The following is an 18,721-nucleotide window of genomic DNA, read 5'->3' as shown; positions in this document are numbered from 1 at the left end:
CCCTAAAAGACACCAATTGTATAGTGTACAAAGTATTGAGTATCTACATGTGACAGTCATCTGATGTTCATCTATTATTGGCTGGTAATTTCTATTTCACTCTGAACTTCTATTTAGAGTAACACCAGACATTTGTAAGAAAGCTAACTTAATAATCGGGTAATGATATTATCATTTAAAGTAGAATTATGTTGTTTTTAGCTTATGTATTTTATAGAAGAAACAAATTAGCTTTTTAATATCCCTATAACTTTCGCAGTACCTTATTTAGTATTCTACAAAATGTTTGGGTGCAATATACCAAGCTGTTTTTGTTGTAGGCTGGCAAGAGAATAATAATAATTACAAACAGATCATTTTGAGTAGATTTTCTTTTCCTCTCTTAAGGTAGCCAAATGCCTCATCATCTAATTAGTGATGCGCATGAAGGGATTAACGAGATTCCCACTGTCCCTATCCACTATCTAGCGAAATCACAGCCAAGGGAACGGGCTTGGAGAAATCAGAAATCATTCTGTTGTTGAGTTTACTTGAGATTCAATTGTTATAGTTGAAGTTGTTCTTCAAAAACTGCACATACCTTCCATTGATATTTCCTTTTAACCCTCTCCAGACAGGTCCACATAATTTTTTGTCACAAGTAAAAATTTGTTTAGATAATAATACTGTTGTAATAGTTTATTTTCTTGGGCAGGTTTTTTGATTATTTTGTGAAAAAAAAAAAAAATGCAAAGTTCAATCCAACTTAATGATAAACATTTTCCTTCTTGGAATTCATGCTCTAATGTTATATGGTTTCACAAACTGTTAAAAAAATGCTAGACAATCACTTACTTGCTAATTTTCTTTTGTATCTAAAGTTTATATATTTTTTAGAACTAAATTTAAACTCAAAATTTACAGGACTAAATTAATAAAATTGCTAACTTAGTAGTAATTCTACCACTATAAAACTTACTAATCAGTCAACAATTGAATCTAGTTGTTCCTAATTAATCCTTTTGAGACGGGTCACAGGTGAAAGGCCGTGTCATCTTGTTTGCCGACTTGCATTCAAATTTTACTGAACTACTATTTCATGAATTTATGTCAATAAGTTTGGTGTCAAACTGTAGATTATAAATCAAATTTTAGTATTCTACATTATTTAATTTCTTAATTTAAAAGTGAATATTAAAAAAAAACAAAAAACAGTTAAACATTGATTTTTGTGTGTCATGTGGTATGTTGAATGCAGCACTGGTTCAAATTAGATGTTTGTGATGTCAAAATACTAAGTCTATAGTTTTGTACGAATTAGGAACTCAAATTACCAATACTGACAAGCTAGAATATAAAATAAGAACCTCATACCTTTTCTATTTGCTGAGATATCACTCATGTACTGAATTAAACACATTGGCCCCACTCGCCTTTTTATATTTTTGGAAACAGTCCCTTATATACACTTACTTCAATATATGACATGTGAATAATCATTTGAAAGCTCAAAATGTCCCCTAGTGGCTTTCTCAGCCATTTTCATGTGTTAGGATGTCTTCTCGTTCTTTCAAACCAAGATTTCAAGGAGATAGTTTGTCTTTAGTCTGCTCGAAATTTCATATTTTTTAGACCCAAATACATCTTAGTTACTGAGATTGATAAATTATAGTGGAATTCTATGGTACTGATATAGTAATTTATGATTTTTTGGTTATTCAACCGTATATATAAAATGTGAAAAAAAATTTGTTTCATATCCTTCACTTCAGTACATAAGTCGTAATTAGAAGAGATAATTGTCTGCTTTACTTCTTTATTTCTGTTCTATGTTTTAAGAAAAATAAGTTTAAGAACTTATTTTTAAATAGCAACAAGCTATATACATATATATAATAATTGAAATGTGACTGTATTTTACAAAATGCTAGTTTACTAAAACACAGCCAAGACAGGCTGTTTGAAAAGACTAAAGATCAGTTATATATTATTGGATACAGTCACATGAGACCACGTGTCCCACGTCATTGTAACTTCTATATTATTAGTCAGGCACAGCTGAAAGGTCAATATAATATAAATAATAAATATATATAAATGTATAATGTTATGAGATTTAAGCTATTTAGTCTAAACATTTATGTTTTCATATTATAATCTGTTGTCATTCTAGAATGAAAGAGGCATAATTTATATTTATTTCCTAATTTTTTTTTATGGTGAGTACGAGATCTGTCAAATCTACCGAACCCGTACAGAGATTCGTTACTGAAAATAACAGATAAAATATAGTTTTTTCTTAAGAAATGTTTGATAACTATCTGGACATTATAAATATTTCACATGTGAAATTTGAAAATTTTCTGATGCATAAAAGTATTTTCAATCTTAAAATGAAAATTACTTTGCATGTTGCCTATCCAACATGCAAAAAGAAAAAAGACATGAGAAAAACATTACTTACCAAACCTTAAGACTCAATAAAAAAATTTATATTTTGTATATGAAAGTATTGCAATGTTTATCGATGATCTGTCAAATTTCATTAACATATGCTTACTAATTTAAAAGTTATAGCACGAAAACTATAACAAGTACAAAATGGTTACAAGGACAGTCCCATGGACTGAGCCTGTGCTGAAAGAGTTAATATAGATTTTGCAATGTTTAGGAAAACAAAATGTTTTAGAAGTTTGATAAAAGCTCTTGACTGATCTTGCAAATGTACTACATCTATTATTATATGTAAATATTCTAATATTAATTTAATTCTTTAACTTCCTAATCAGCTAGTAACTAAACTGCATTTTCACAACTATACCCCCCCCCATGAGTATGATTACTTAGCAGGTTTCTCCTTGCACTGAAAGTGATAACTAAATGTCTTCACAAAATGTAAACATAGTAAATTGTACATGAAGCAATATATTAGTTAAGTTTAACAAAAATAAATATTTCAATTTTTAAAAGTAATGAAATCTTTAAATTAAACTAGACAAAAACAGTTAACACAATAACCTACATTAAAGCTTGTATAAAGACAACATAAAATATAGCAAGAAATGAAATAATATGTACCACATTTTTATTTAATTGGTTAACAAATAAATTTCTGCTTATGAAAAGGTTTTACTTTTTAAAAGGAAATTTTTTGACGTATCTTTTCATTTTTAGCAAAATTGAAACAAAGATACCAGTTTAAACAGAGGGAAACGTGCTAGTTTTACAATAGTATAACAATGACAGACTTCCTGCACTTTATATTCATCTTTTATGAATACGATTTCAGAACGTGTCACATATCACTTCTGTTTGTTCTCAATTTTCCAGGTACATGTAAATTTTTTTCTTTTGGGGTTGGAGTGCAGAGTTTCATTAAAGACAAATAAATTTTATTTTGAAATATTATTTCAGCCTACCTATATATATTGAAATTCTACTAAAAAAATGTAAAACTCACTATACAAAAAAAAATGTCAAAAGGAAACTGTTTATGAAAATGTATAGTTCAGTATTACAAGTAAAGATTCTCACACAGAATTTGAGTAATTTCAAACACTACTTGCCTAGACCATTAATATTCAGTCACATTAATAATAGTGGCCTATAAGAATAACACCTCAGTCATCACTGCAGCTTTACAGAACGTTTTTATCACTTGTAAGACTGTTTTCAATTAATCTAGGTATATTTTTTCTCAAGAGGTGAGTGTTGTTTGCAAATTTTAAGTTCCTTATACTAAATTCATATAACCATAAATGGATACTGGTCTTATTAACTTTCGATATAGAGTAGAATTAGCAATAAAATATAGTAAAAAGATTTAGGAATGGTGTCATATTATTTGAACAGAACTAAAATAAAATTATTTTAATAATTCTATCTTTTCATAAACTCTAATGTTCATTAATTCCTTATGATTTAATTTATATTATTAAATGTGTACCTATGTATGTATATATTGATGCACTGTTTTCCAAAGCAAAAATGTTCAAACTGTATGTTTTGAACAGCAAATAATTCAAATGTATTTTCAAGTTTCTCCTGAATGCAAGTCAAATGATGAAAATTACTTCAGTTCTAAATATGACATCATATATGATATTACAGAATATCATGTTTTTTGCGATATCCATCAAACATATGCTCTAATTACCACAACAAGAATACATATAGGCTTGCCACATAAGTTGAAAATGGAGTAAGAGATTTTTCTGACTGGAAGTATTGTCATATTAATTCTCTCAACATGGGTTGAATTGACTGATCATGTAACCTCTTTGTACTTGTTTAGTCTTTATAGTTTTGATACTACAAACTTTTAATATAGTATGTACATCTTCACAAAATTTGGAGTCTTTCAGTAAACATTATAAGTATTTCACATGCAAAAAAATCATATTTTTAGTGAAGTATTCTTAATAAACTAAAAAAATATTCGTACATGAATATATTGAATATATATACTGACTAGTCTGCTTGTAATGTGATTTTCATGTTAAGATTAAAAATACTTTTCTTCATCTCAAAAACCTCAAATTTATTTGCATAATCTCTAAAACCTCCTAAATACATTTCAAATGTTTGTTTTCAGTAAAACTTTATATTTTATCTACCCTAACTTTATATGTAACCACCCCAAAAAAAAAATCTAAATTACCCTTTTTTCTTTGTAACATGAACTGCATTCGTTTATCCTAAGTAGCTTTAAACTCATAACAGTATACATCTATCTATACTTAAATTTTACTGTTTTATTGCCCTTTGAACCACTCTAACTACTACTATTCATGCCATTATAAGTTGTAAATCACTTGGGGAATGTGGAGCTCATGTTACGCTATTGAATTACACCAACAAGCTACTCCAAGCTGTTGTGTCTCGTGAAGTATTTTTATTGTATTGCTATTATTATTTCTTTTACCTAATCTCACCTTAACTAACCTAAAAAAATATATATTTTTTACATTTTAGTCACTTTAGTCACTAATAAAAAATAAACATGAAAAACAAGAAATAAAGTACTTAAACGAGTCTTCTTTTTTCGCTGTAGACTGTTGATGACATTTAACCCCATCTTTTTTATACTAATGGTAGTAATACACTAAATAATTTTTATTTAATTAAATAACGCACTACAGAACATAGAATAATAATATGCAAAAACACAGACAATCTCCCCTAACTATCACAATTTTTCTGACTTTCTAACTATGCAACAAAAACCATTACAAATTCATCCAAGCTAATTGTTATCTTTCCCTTGGGAACAAAGCTTGTATTAACAGAGAAAATGACAATTCTGTTCATTATACAGGTCATTTGATAGATGAAAACCTTGGCTTTCTATTGATGATACATAATATAGTATTAAGAGTAAGAGAGAACTATTAACAAATCCTGAAAGAGAGAATGTGACACATGAGTATGGCAAGATGGATCTGATTTTCTATTTGATGGTTCTGTAATAAAACAAGATTGAAGGCTATAAAAATTATGGTTTGTCTAAGTAATGATGATGCTTTTATAGTGAGTATTTTACGTTAAATTTTGTACTTATTGGAGGGGTGGTGAATAAAATAGAGAAGAGGGGATGCCCGGAGAAAATAATGTCATATTTCTCACACTAGGGGAAATTCAGGATTTTTAAAAATATTGCCTTATAAAATTAAGAAATTAAAACTCATATACTATTAAAATATGGATTATTAGCTACAATTTTACGCTATACTAATTGGTATAACATAAAGAAAAAGTAGTTTAACTAAATATTGAATGTAAGCCACTAAAACCTCGTGACATGCACAGCAAATATGCCCAGGTAGATAGGGTTAAGGTGACTTTTATTTAAATAAATACTAGGAGTATAATCACTTATGTGGCTCAAAATTTAACATACTTTTCTATAATTGTATTTGTATTTTTTCATGTTATTTTTTCTAATTATATTTAACTATTCTAAGTTGTGTCAGAAATTATAATTAACATTCACAGTATGGAAATAAAAGCACAAAAATGACGATTTTTGGCATAATGAAACATACAGCTTTGTTAATTACTTAAAGCAAGCTAGTTTCAGTAGTACTGTTACCATTACACAGCATATTTTTAAACTCAGAACCATTAATTTGAAGTAATAAGCGTGGGAGGAAAGTAAGCTAACAATATTCTAATAGACTTTTCAAGACAAATCGTTTTTTTCAGTAGAAAATGTTAACTGGTACGTTGTCTTTACTTACACACAGACCTGTAGTGAATTATGCAAATAGCAAATACATACTTTTGTTTCTTTCTAAGTTAGGTCTGACTGCAAGCTTACATTAAAATCAGAGCGAGTAGCTTTGGGTAACACATGGTATGTTTTGATAATGATATAAGGACAAACAGTGGATAGTGAAGCTACAAGAGCATTACCCAACCTTCCTATGTATCATGCACTCCAAGTAAAACTGTCATTTCAGCCTGTTAGCACAATCTTCATTTTGGCAAATTATAACTAGCTAGACATGAATAGAGAAGAACATTTGTGACTCTGTCTTAGCAACATTGGAAGTTAAATGGAAATAGTTGTCTTTGATCTGCATTTAGACATTGGTATCTTAGAGTTGGCCCAACTTCAGAAATTGTCAGCCAGTTATGCTCATGCAACAGTTATTGTTAAGTGTTAGAATCAATGCACAAAAATCACAATTCAAATCTGGAAAGTAGGCTATACTAGCTTGAATAGCGATCTGTCTGAGTGCAGGTGTTGTCCTGGTATTATTCTATAACTGTAGCCATTAAACTATTAAACTCACAGATTGAATGGCCATCAGTGTGATACAAGCAACCTATATGACTATCACTGCAGTCACTGTACCACATTTGACAACAAATGTTCAATTTCCAGAGCAGCTGAAGTCTATAGTTGAGAATTGTTCTAACAATCTAAACTCAACAAAGAGACCTGAACTTTGTGAATTGCTCAGTGAGTTTGCTGATGTGTTTGTGGAACCAAATGGCCAATTGGGCCAAAGAACAGTCCAACAAATAAAACGTGTGGCAGGAATTTAGGTTTAAAAAATCTTTCAAGTCTGAAAAAAAATTTTGGGGCCTGAAAAACATCCCAAGATGGTCAGAAACTATTGTATCTCTTCACCTCATGCAATGAAAAAGTTAACCTGATCACTACCAACTATCAACTCTCTGTGTAGCCAATGCAAGTCTTGATATATTTCAATCAAACAATAAAACTAGTGGATGAAATTGTTTGAAACTTCATAAAAACTTTCATAAATGCATGTAGATTAAGAAACATAAAGCCTATTACTTTTGATTTATTTAGTTTTTTGCATTATCATCTTTAGTATCTGGTAAAGTTACATTAGGAAATGGTACTTATAAGATATGATTGCAATATTTATATTTGTTCCAGATTTGAACTTCTTACTTTTTTATGTTTTAGTACATTATTATAACATCTCTAAAAACTTTTTATTGTCCATAAAATGCAAATTTTGTCATTTTTTAATAATCACGTCTTCTCCTTATGGTTTCAAGTAATATACAAGACCTAAAATAATAAGTAAACCTAAACAATAAACGAGTATTTTTTATTTGAAAATAAGATTTCATGTCTATATATGTACGTAAAGAACATTTTATTTTTGTTTCATATACCTGTTTATTTCAAGTTTATGTTTTATTGCAGCCATACTTTTGTTTATTGTGCCAAAAAACTCTAAGGTTAGCAGACTGAATTTTGTACATTTGCCATAAACTCTCTCATCTCTCTTGGGGGTCTCTCTCATTCAGCCCAGTGAGGGTGCATTTGAACATTACTGTAGATATGATAGTAAGAAAGCTTTTCGGTACTTGAGTATCATTTTTTTGAACTTTCAAACAAGTTTATTTCAACACATTCTTGTATGTTGTTTCACCATACAGACAAAACTTTAATTGTCATTACTAGTGAATGTATGTAATAGCTTACAGTACAAGTGGTTTGAATAACATCACCTGAACCTAATAACATGATACATCCTGTTACAAGAGATTACCAAATGATACAGACACCATAAATTACAAAAAAATCACTTTACAGCACTTAAAAGATTAGTCTAGGTCACATTCCTCTCAATACAGGCAAGATTTATATTGGAATTCGAAACTTAAGCTCTTCATTGTATTGACACCCCAACTGTGAGAATGTCACAGCTTCTACTCTGTTATTGAGACAAATATATTTAGTCTGTTTCACAACCAACATATGGGTTTTATTGTCACTTGTACACTGAGTTTAACACATATATAAAAGGCTCTTACATGAATAAAACTTCATTTACTAAGAGAACCCATGGACAGCAAATTGTAAGTTGTTTGCTAAAATCATGAAATTGGTAAAGTCATCACTGAAATTGGAGCACTTCAGATTTCATCTTAACACATATATAAAAGGCTCTTAAAGGAATAAAAACTTCATTTACTAAAAGTACCCATGGACAGCAATTTGTAAGTCATTCCCTAAAATCATGAAATCATTGCTGAAATTGGAGCACTTCAAATTTCAGCTAAGGTAAGATGTGCTTTTATGCTTTATTTATACATAATAGTTATACATATTCAAAGATGTTATATTGCTAAGGATGAATAATTAAACAATATTTTTTTATTGAAATTAGTTTCACTTTATTTTGTGATTTTGTTTTAGTTTATACACACATATATCACCACCATACATAGAGTGATATCTTTCAGTAATATAATGTCAATAGTATTTACAATTTTCTGTATAAATTGTTTGTATGTATTAGCTCTACCTGCTCCTTACATAGAATAATAATTTCTAGCATATATTTTTAGTCTACTGGATAGCAAGAATACAGACATAGATTGAAGTATCTATCAACACCTATTTGGATATCACACAAAGTAAGATGTATGCTTTTTTTTGAAAACATGTACTTAGTAAATTGCCATGGTGTTTATCTTACTTATGATGATAAATATGTAAATCAGATTCATTAGTTGTACATCATATGAATTAGTTTTTACTTTATTCTATGATTTTGCTTATGTCCATATACATATAAACAAAATGTACATTTGTTAAATGTATTCTTAATGTCGACACTCAATAATTCAAATGTATATGTATCATGTTTTTCATTATGTCAACTGAATATTAATAGCATATTAATTTTCCTAGATGGAAGATATTTCAGCACTTAGAAAAAAGAAAAATATTTTCTTAGATGAGGCTCTGAAATTGTTTTTTGCTTCCTCCCATAAAGAATAGTGTCTTTCCAGATTGGAGGACGAAACCACAACAGATAAAAATGGAGAGAAACAAGAACCAGCATTGCTGGAATCACTTTTGTTTGAGAGCCTTACTTACCTTCAACAAAAGAAGACTCTCCCCAAAACCAAGAACAATCTGAGGTTACTGATCTTCTCATGACCAGCACTACATCAACTTACAAAATGGCCAGAGGCAAGAAGACACAAGAAAAGCCTCTGGCCTGTAGTGCAGAATGGAAATGGGAAGTTTTCAAAGAAGAGCAGCTCAGATTGTTGGGGAAGGGGGTTCATTTGAGGAGAGCCTGTTTCCCATCAACCAAGTACATGTCAGACACCTCTTGATTTTTTCAACTGTTTTTTTTTCCTCAACATTGTTACCAAAATTGCTGAAGAAACAAATATATTTACACATCAGTAAGGAGAACAACTAAACAACAATGTCAGAAAGAAAAGGAAACTGCTGAAATAGTGATGTTTAACTATTTCTATGGGTATAACTTGCTTACCACCTATTACAGATTACTGGTCATCCACTCTTTCACTTTAGCTTCCCTGGTTTTCTTCAATATTTTCCAGAGAAAAATTCTTAACTATTGCTTGCTTCTTTCATTTCAATGACAAAACTAATAATCTACCTAAAACTGATCCTAAGTATTATAAACTCTTCAAAGTAAGGCCTGTGCTTGATCATCTACTAACAGCTTTTCCAGCTCCCTATAACCCTTCTAGGGAACTTTCTACTGAAGAACAAATGTTGGGAACAAAGGGCAGAATTTCTTTTAAGCAATATCTACCTAGCAAGCCTACCAAGTGGGGAATCAAGCTTTGGGTTCTGGGAGAAGCTATGACTGGATACTGTTTAAATTTTAGAATATACTCTGGTAAAGAGGGATCTGTACCTTCCAAGGGCTTAGCTAGCACAGTTGTAATGACTCTGATGGAAAAGTACCATGGTAGGGGACACTCTCTTTTTACTGATAACTTTTATACTTCTCCAACTCTGTTTGATAAGTTGCTTTCACTTAGCACTTACGCTTGTGGCACTTGTAGGAAGTACAGAGCCCACTTCTCAGACATTTCCAGGTAAGTTTAAAAAGGTAGAGTCACAGTTTTCCAACTGCAGCTCAATGACTACTGTGAAGTGGACTGATAAAAGAGATGCATAATGCCACAATAAAGGAAGTGACAAGAAGGCAGGATGAAATCACAGCTAATCTTGGATTACAACAAATATATGGGAGGGGTTTATCTTAATGATCAATTTCTTAGCTATTATTTCATTCCATGTAAAACTGTCAAATGGTATAAGAAGCTTTTCTTTAGACTTGTTGACCTGTCTATTGTTAATTCTTTTCAAACAGGTAACTAAATATAGCAAGTACATGCAGAAGGACTTCGGTTCACAATTATTGGAACCTCTCATGAAACCTATAATTGAAAGTAGAGGGCGCCTTCTTGTTTGTCAAGCATCCATTCACCAGTTCTGGCAGATGCACAGGAATGGCTTTCACCTGGGAAGCATTTTCCAGCATTTTCTGAGGAAAAAAAAAGTGCAGATTGTGCCTCCACACAAGTTTAATTAAATTGACTTGTAAGCGGTGCAAGATTCATCCCTGTGTAAGGCATTTTGAAGAGTACCATGAGTACTTTGAAAACTCTTCAAAGAAGTTAACTTTTCTTTCTACCAAATCTAGTCAACATATTATGATTAGAAAGAAAAATAAAACTCAATCTGATTCCTTTTATTTCTTACTTCTTTCACTTTCTTAAAATCTAAATTTCTTTAGTAGATGTTTGGTGTTAATAACACTTTGCTTTTTTTATTTTTTACACCATCATTTTCATTTAGGTATTTCCACTTGTTTTAAAAGCAATTCTATTTGTTAATTAGTGTTCAAAAACTCATTGCACTTATTAGACACAAAAAAATGAAAATATTCCAACAAAGACTTTGCAAGAACAAACAAATTCATTTTTTTTCTATATTGAATTGTATTTATTATACATTACTGTGTTCAGTTTTATTATTTTTTATTCATATTTTGTTTCTTAGTTTCTGCTCAAGAATTATGTACAAAATTTTCAATATTTTACTGAATAATGTGCAACTTGAATTATTCATCTTCAGATAACTTTTTGGTAACAATTTTTAGTTTTTGCATTTGTATAAACATGTATAATGTCTTCAGTGTACATAGTCATGAGTAGTGAACAAGTGTACAATTTGTATGTTCTTGATATATATATATATATATATATACTGATGTGATTATAATATCTCAGTGTAGCTTTTACTACATATTTATTTTTGCATCTAAGCATGATTTGCATACAACTGTATGTCTACTTCTCAGTGCATAACTTACACCATTTTGATATTGTTTTTTATTACCAGATTTCATTTGCATTAAATTGATTATCTGTAATAAACTATAACTTTTTAATTTATTTCTTTACAAAGCTAGTTTATCCTCCATACATTGATGCTCCTTTTCTATGTATGTTATCTTGATTTGTAACTTTTGTATATACATTTATGTAATTTAACTTTCATTTTTTAAACCTTTTGCAAAATATCAGAATAAACTTTTTATATATCAGTTAGTCTGTTTAAATTATAAAACAACAACAACAACACGGTTTTACTACAAAGTAAAGATAGTAAGAAGGAAGAATATAAAATTCTTATGATAAACCTAACTATCATTGTGGTACTAGTAGTAGTATTACGTACAAATCACACAAGTTTATCATTCTAAATACTGAATCATATTATCATTATCATGAACTAAATATAAAATTATGCTAAATTATTGAACTTAAAACTACAAATTTAAATGCAAAAGAATATAAAAAATCACAAACTCTTTCAGTTCAAAGCACTAAGCCTAATCCACATAAAAACCATGCACTTGCCATTCAATAGATCTCAACACTAACATACGTGGATCAACTTCTTTCCTAAAAATATGACTATTTTGAGTTAATTTTTCAATATCATGATTAATATAAATAGATATATGATATAGCATGATTTAAGCTACTATAGAAAAATAATAAAAGTCGCATACATACCATGCAGTTTTTCCAGGAGCAAATTTTCTAAGGCTTATAAAAAAAGTACTATTGACCACAACTAAATACAACCTATTCATAAAATGGCAGTTATTATAATAAACACTACACACATTTATATTGTAACATCCAGAGGAAAAAGTTTCATCACGTGCTTTGCTTATCATCCTATAATTTGTTAAACGTGAAATATAGCAATTGGAATTACAGGGTATGAAATTGACACCTTCGACTTGGATTGGCTAAAAGTTTTACAACTGAAGTTTAACATGTCCAGATGCTGTTTTATAAAAAAAATATACTAGAAAAAGGTTTACATACCAATCATAAATGGCAGAACCAGTGCTAAAGTGCAAGGAAAACAATTTTAAAAATGTTGAAAAAAATTTTTCCTTAGAGGGCACTTATTTATGGTCTCAAACATATTTTGGGATTTTTTTTATTAAATTTCTCTTCGAACTTCTTTAAATAATGCAATTTAGTACAAATAATTGAATGTTATGCTACTATTTACCAAAATAAAATCTGAAAACCAATAAAAGATAAGTTCTCTATAATTTTTTGAATTCACAAATGCGATTTTGCTCTCACGATAAGTCAAAATGGCCCCGGTAGGTAAGGGGATGATGGCAAATGATATTTGAAAGAGCCACTTAAAGTGGATTGTTAAGAGACACATGCAGATAAGGAAGAAGCTGATCTAAGCACACTAGGAAAGCTGTGAAAAGACCACAGTTTAAAAGTCGGAGTGGAACACTTGCAGTTTTTTGTCCACGTGGTGATGACATCAGTTGGAGAGAGCAGTTGACAAGGATTGGAACAGAGAGATGCAGACTGAGTGTGCGCAATTCTGCTTGAATAGTTTCCTATGAGATTGATTGACTTGTCTTTTTTTTTGGATAACTTTTATGACTGCGGACTTCCAAGTTGATGGATAGTATCCAGAAAATAAGAATATATTGTAGAGGAAGGCTAGGTGTTTTAGTACAATATTATAAAGGTTTTGATGATTGTGTTGTTGATGCCATCTTCACCTGGAGCCATCCATTTAAATGTTTTAAGGATGATTTTTATTCCTGTGAGAGAGAGATAGGGCACGTGTACTAGTCGCAGTGTTCATGTGGATAGACCTACTGGGAACGATGGGTTAAAATTAGTGTGATCGGTGTTAATGTGATTATTGATAGTGTTGAAGTGTTGGCTAACAAAAGCATAGTAGTTTGGTGTGGTGAAAATGTTGGTGTAGAAGTGTACGAACAGGTTGGCTTTTTCATCATCAGTGTGTGCTATGTAATTATTGTAAGTTATATTAGCATTTATATTGTTTGCAGTGTTGTTGCAGACCTTTTTAAACTTATGCCAGAAAAGGTCCCAGTTGTGTTGCTGCTGGATTTTAATTAGCCTTTTTACTCGAATGTTTGTTTTGTTTATACAGTTTTTAAGTGACATATCACAGGTTCTGATAAATTGGTGTCAAAGCCTTCTTCTTTCGTGGATTAAGTGGTTTATTTCCGGTGTGAGTTTCGATGAAATTAAATTAGGAGTGAGAGTTTTACTGGGAACTGTGTTGTTGATTGCGTTTAAGATAATGACTGTGAGCAAGGAAGGCGTGATTGTCTATTTCTTGGGCATTTGAAGGCTGATGTTATAATTTTGGGCAGTGTCTCTTCAATTTTTTGGTTAAGGATTGAAAGATATAAATGTGAGAAATCTAGTATTATTTGAGTAGGATTGGAGGAGTGGCGGGAATTGTGGATCATGAAAGAAATGGGAAAGTAGTTGCTGTGGATGTTGTTGTGTACCCGAAAGTTACTTGTGTGAGGGATGAGGAAAGGGGATACTATTGCTAAGTCTAATATATCTTGTGTCTCGTTTGGGTTGGTGTGTGACATGCTATTGTTAATGGCTAGGTAATTGTTGTCTGCTAGTAAGTGATGTGTTCTTTCATTTCTGTTGGTGGATTTCCAGTTGAAATTAGTTTTGAATTAAGATCTCTGGTTATTATCAAGTTTGGGTAATTATTAATGCTTGACTGTATATACATGTTATCAGGTAAAGAGGTTGGGGAAACATAGATGGCAAGTAGTGTTATAGTAGTTCAGTTGGGTAAGTGTAATTGACACAAAATGTGTTCATTGTCACAGGGGGTGGGATGTTCTGGAAATGTTATCTTTAAGTCTTTTTTGTATAATAGGGCTATACCTCTTTTTTTTTTCCTATCAAGTTAGGTGTGTGTTGAAGAATGCAACCAGGTAAATTAAATTTACAGCTATTATTTAAGAGTGTTTTGTTTATACTGATAATGTCTCCTTGGATCTTATTGCTTAATTGAAATAAGTCATATTTTTACATGTTATTACACAGATAATGGTAATATACAGCCAATAAAAAAAACAACTACACAGTGTTCCTTATTTAAGAGTGTTTTGTTTATACTGATAATGTCTCCTTGGATCTTATTGCTTAATTGAAATAAGTCATATTTTTACATGTTATTACACAGATAAAGGTAATATACAGCCAATAAAAAAACAACTACACAGTGTTCCTTGGAACACCACAGATGTTCCCAGCTCTAAAATTATGTAGATGTTGAAGGATAGAGTATTACAACCATATGAGTGCTCGGTTGTCTGCACTGTTTAATGTCAAAGTTTATGTGAGATTTAGAAGGGAAAAAACAGTAAAGCATGTTTCCTTGAATGTGTACAGACAAACGTTGAATGCAATGGAAGATGCCATGTTTCAATACAATAGATCTGGCTTTTTATGGGAGAAGTGTCTCATGTATGTGGACAACACAAAAATCTAGGATCACAGAAGAACATGAGAATTGTATTCCAGTGCATCAAGGACACAGACTTGAAATAGAAACCAGAAAATTGTGCACTCATGCATATAGAAATGGAATTTCTTGGTAATATGGTTAGTAGGAACAGAGCATCAACTGATCCTGCAAAGATTGCAGTGATTAAGGACTAGCCCCAATCTGAAACTAAATGATAATATACATCTTTTTGGGTTTTGCATTGTATTACAACTAGTTTGTGTCCAATTTCTGTAAGATAACAATACCACTGTCTGAACTGAATAAGGCTAGTACATACTTCACATGAACAATGAAATGTGAAAATGTGTTCAATTCCTTAAAGCAAACTTTTGGTTAAACCATCAGCATTGGTTTATCGTTGTCAAGACTATCCACCTGTCCTTGATACACAAACACTGGTGATAATGGAATTAGAGTGGATTTTACACAGATACAGAAAGGCATGGAGCATGTAATTATGTATGTTAACTGCTCCTGACCACTACTACTGTAGGACAAAGAAGGCATTGCTTATAGCTGTAGTATTTGTCAAACATGACTATGTGTCAATGAAACGGTTAATAAACTCTAAAATTATGGAAGGTATGATCAAATGTTGGATAAAGGTGCTGCAGGAGTATAAAATTAATGTACACCATCACCCATGTCAATAGCACACAAATGCCAATGAACTAACTCACCAGCTAATGAGATCATGTCCATCTATTGAATGTTCAGACATTAGAACCTTTCTAGTAGTTAAAGACACTGCATGAACAGAGATGATGAACAATTATTACAATTACAGTTATTGCAATTCTGAATTTATGAACTTAAGAAAGAATAACTGAAGGACTCAAACTTAGCTTTGTCACTTTTTGTTACACAGTAAGTAAGTAAAGTATGACTTTCATAAACCTACAGATGTAGTGCTGATGTGCATAGTATCTCAGTTCACTGAGACATGGAAACCAACCTCTGATGCAGCTAGTGGTTTCTGGAGCTCTTAGGACAGAAATACTGCAGACTTTGTATAATACAAGGACAGGAGACAGTCATGCACGAAATGTTGGAAAGCTGTTTTGTACTATATTCAAATAAAGACGTTAAGTATAACGGTATAGACACAGTACTATGTGCACTGTCTAAAGTAAAAAAATAAGCCATTTTAAGCAGAACTCTGTCAAAGAGTTATAGGTTCTTCTCTTAAGAAAATTGTCCTAGCTATAGTTTGATCATTATGGATTAATTCACTAAGTGGGCTGAAACTTATCTGTTTGTTGAAAAGTTAGCCCAGTCCACTGCAGATCTACATAGACAAAGGAGCTAACTTTAATAGCCAGTTGCTTTACATTTTTTAAGTGTGGTGATAAACACTTCATCTTATAATCTTCAAGCCAATGGTTTGGTATAAGCACTTGTTATATGTCATGGCAGCATACTGTGCAACTGAGCAACAATGATCTGGTTGTTCTACAAACCTCCTGAAGTTCAAATGAGAAGAACAACTCCTAGTGAATCTGGCATGTGACTCTCCACCCAGAGTAGATGATGTGCCACATTGTCCACAGAAAAATGTGAAATGGCTGCATTCTACAATAGTTGCTGTACATTAATTTGTGTGTCAGCTAGTGGGTAAAGTCACATTTTACAACTGTGCAGTAATGGAACAAAATTCAAACCTATTGATCGAAGTTGGCTATGGTATGTGTCAACAACATGGAAGCAAGTTGATTCTGGTTGGGCTGCTCTTGTCTTGTACTTCAACAGTTCACTGAGGTAAATTACGAGTTGAAATGATTGAATGATGCATTTATGTGTTGAACTAATTGACAAGCTTAAACTCTACACCAATGAACCTCTGGAAAATTGATTACTCCAAGAATTAGAGGTGAATGAGCAAATTAACTATGATGATGAGAACACATTGTGATATAATTTTGTCTCAGCTGATGACAAAGAAGAGACTGGTAGTATATATCTGGCTCTTTTTAAGAAGTTAACAAAATATGTATAATCTTATTTTATTTTTGCCCGAGTTATTTTTTGTGTTTAACTGATATAGTTGGTTTTTCATGACATTTATAAAGCAGTACTAATGGAAAGAGCAAGGCAATTCAGACAAAATGATATAATTAAAGCTGGGCAATTAATCGATTACTTATGAGCATTGATTAGTGTAACATAAAATAATCAACTAATCAAAATTAATGTTTCTTATTATTATCATTATGATTTCTTAATATTATATCAAAGTAATTTAAGGTTGTTAATCTTAATCAATTAGTATCACAACTCATGAAAATAATCAACAAATCACAGTTAGTTTCCAATTATTACTATTTTAGATTGCTTCAAATTATACAAGTCTCATGCAAGAATAATCAATTAGTTGAATATAATCAATTAATGAGTCCAAAGATTACTTGATTATCAAATTCCACTAATCACTTAGCTCTAGTTATAATGGCAAAAGTAATTTTTCTTTCATTACTTGTGCAACAAGTACATTGGATTGTGCGTATATGCATGTATTTTGAAATATGAGCTAGATTGATGATTGTCGCAGGAAGAGTTATTTCTGCACATTTCAGTCAATGGATGCTGTCATTTTCATAATAATGTTTAAGTTAGAATAGTCTAACTCTTTAAGGTGGCATTTTGGTTTATAACCGTCCTTCCTTGGAATGGATTGTCACATATTCCTTACGCCATAAGTCTAACTGTGGAAGTATTGCAATGTCAAATAGCTGTATTTATTTTATTGAAAGCAAAACTAAGTCAATGTCACTATTAAACTTCAACTTATAATTTTGTTTTAGGTGTGGTTCAGTCTTTCAAGAGGTATACAATTACATGATTACAGAGGCTTGTGCAAATACGATGTAAGCTGTCTTAATAATTTTTCTGTGTTTTGTAAAATATACCAGCAGCCAAATTGCACCTGGTATAATGGAGTACTTGGTAATAACACGAATGTGATTCATTTTTACATGTAAGTGTTTTAGAAATTACAACTACTGTCACAGTAACATTTATCTCATTGCAAATAGTGGGAGCAAAGAATTATCAAAGCATATGTAAACTATATTATGGAAATCATCATGTTTGTTTCCAACAAGCCTTAAAACAGCATGAAATAGTTAACTTTCCAAATGCCATATTGACCATAATATTAGATGTATTTTATCCTGAAAGTATTCATTTTTTATCCTTTTTAAACACTTTTGTGTGTTTAAATGTCTTTTTAAGTTTTACAACAATTAAAAGCTACAGTTCACTTGGTTAATTAAAGACTTTGGCACTCATCATGAAAATACAACTTAATGGCAAGTAGATTTCAGAGAAGTTCTCAAAGATGATGAAAAAAACCATATATATACACCTGGAAAAAAGTTAAGCACCCCCAAATATTTTTCAGGATTGCTTATTGAAAATAAGGTTTAATTTTCATGATGTTGAGCAATGTTCATAATTTCAAACATAATTAAAAGGATCTGATCTCCTGATCGGAATTTAGGTCTTTGTGACCTAGGAGGGTCAGGTACTCTGAGACCTCTTCCTCCCTAATTAAAAGGA

General features: G+C 31.0%; 1 protein-coding gene across 3 annotated transcripts in view; it reads right to left on the bottom strand.

Annotated features, from left to right (window-relative positions):
* Nucleotides 1-18,721, bottom strand: part of LOC106464687 (TBC1 domain family member 10A-like) — a 134,034-nt gene that overhangs the window by 10,350 nt on the left and 104,963 nt on the right. The window lies entirely within an intron of this gene.

This window comes from Limulus polyphemus, unplaced genomic scaffold (genome assembly GCF_000517525.1).
Source record: "Limulus polyphemus unplaced genomic scaffold, Limulus_polyphemus-2.1.2 Scaffold1719, whole genome shotgun sequence".
Taxonomy (NCBI): Eukaryota; Metazoa; Arthropoda; class Merostomata; order Xiphosura; family Limulidae; genus Limulus; species Limulus polyphemus.
The sequence above is the reverse complement of the archived record's forward strand: the minus strand, read 5'-3'. Positions and strand labels throughout refer to the sequence as shown.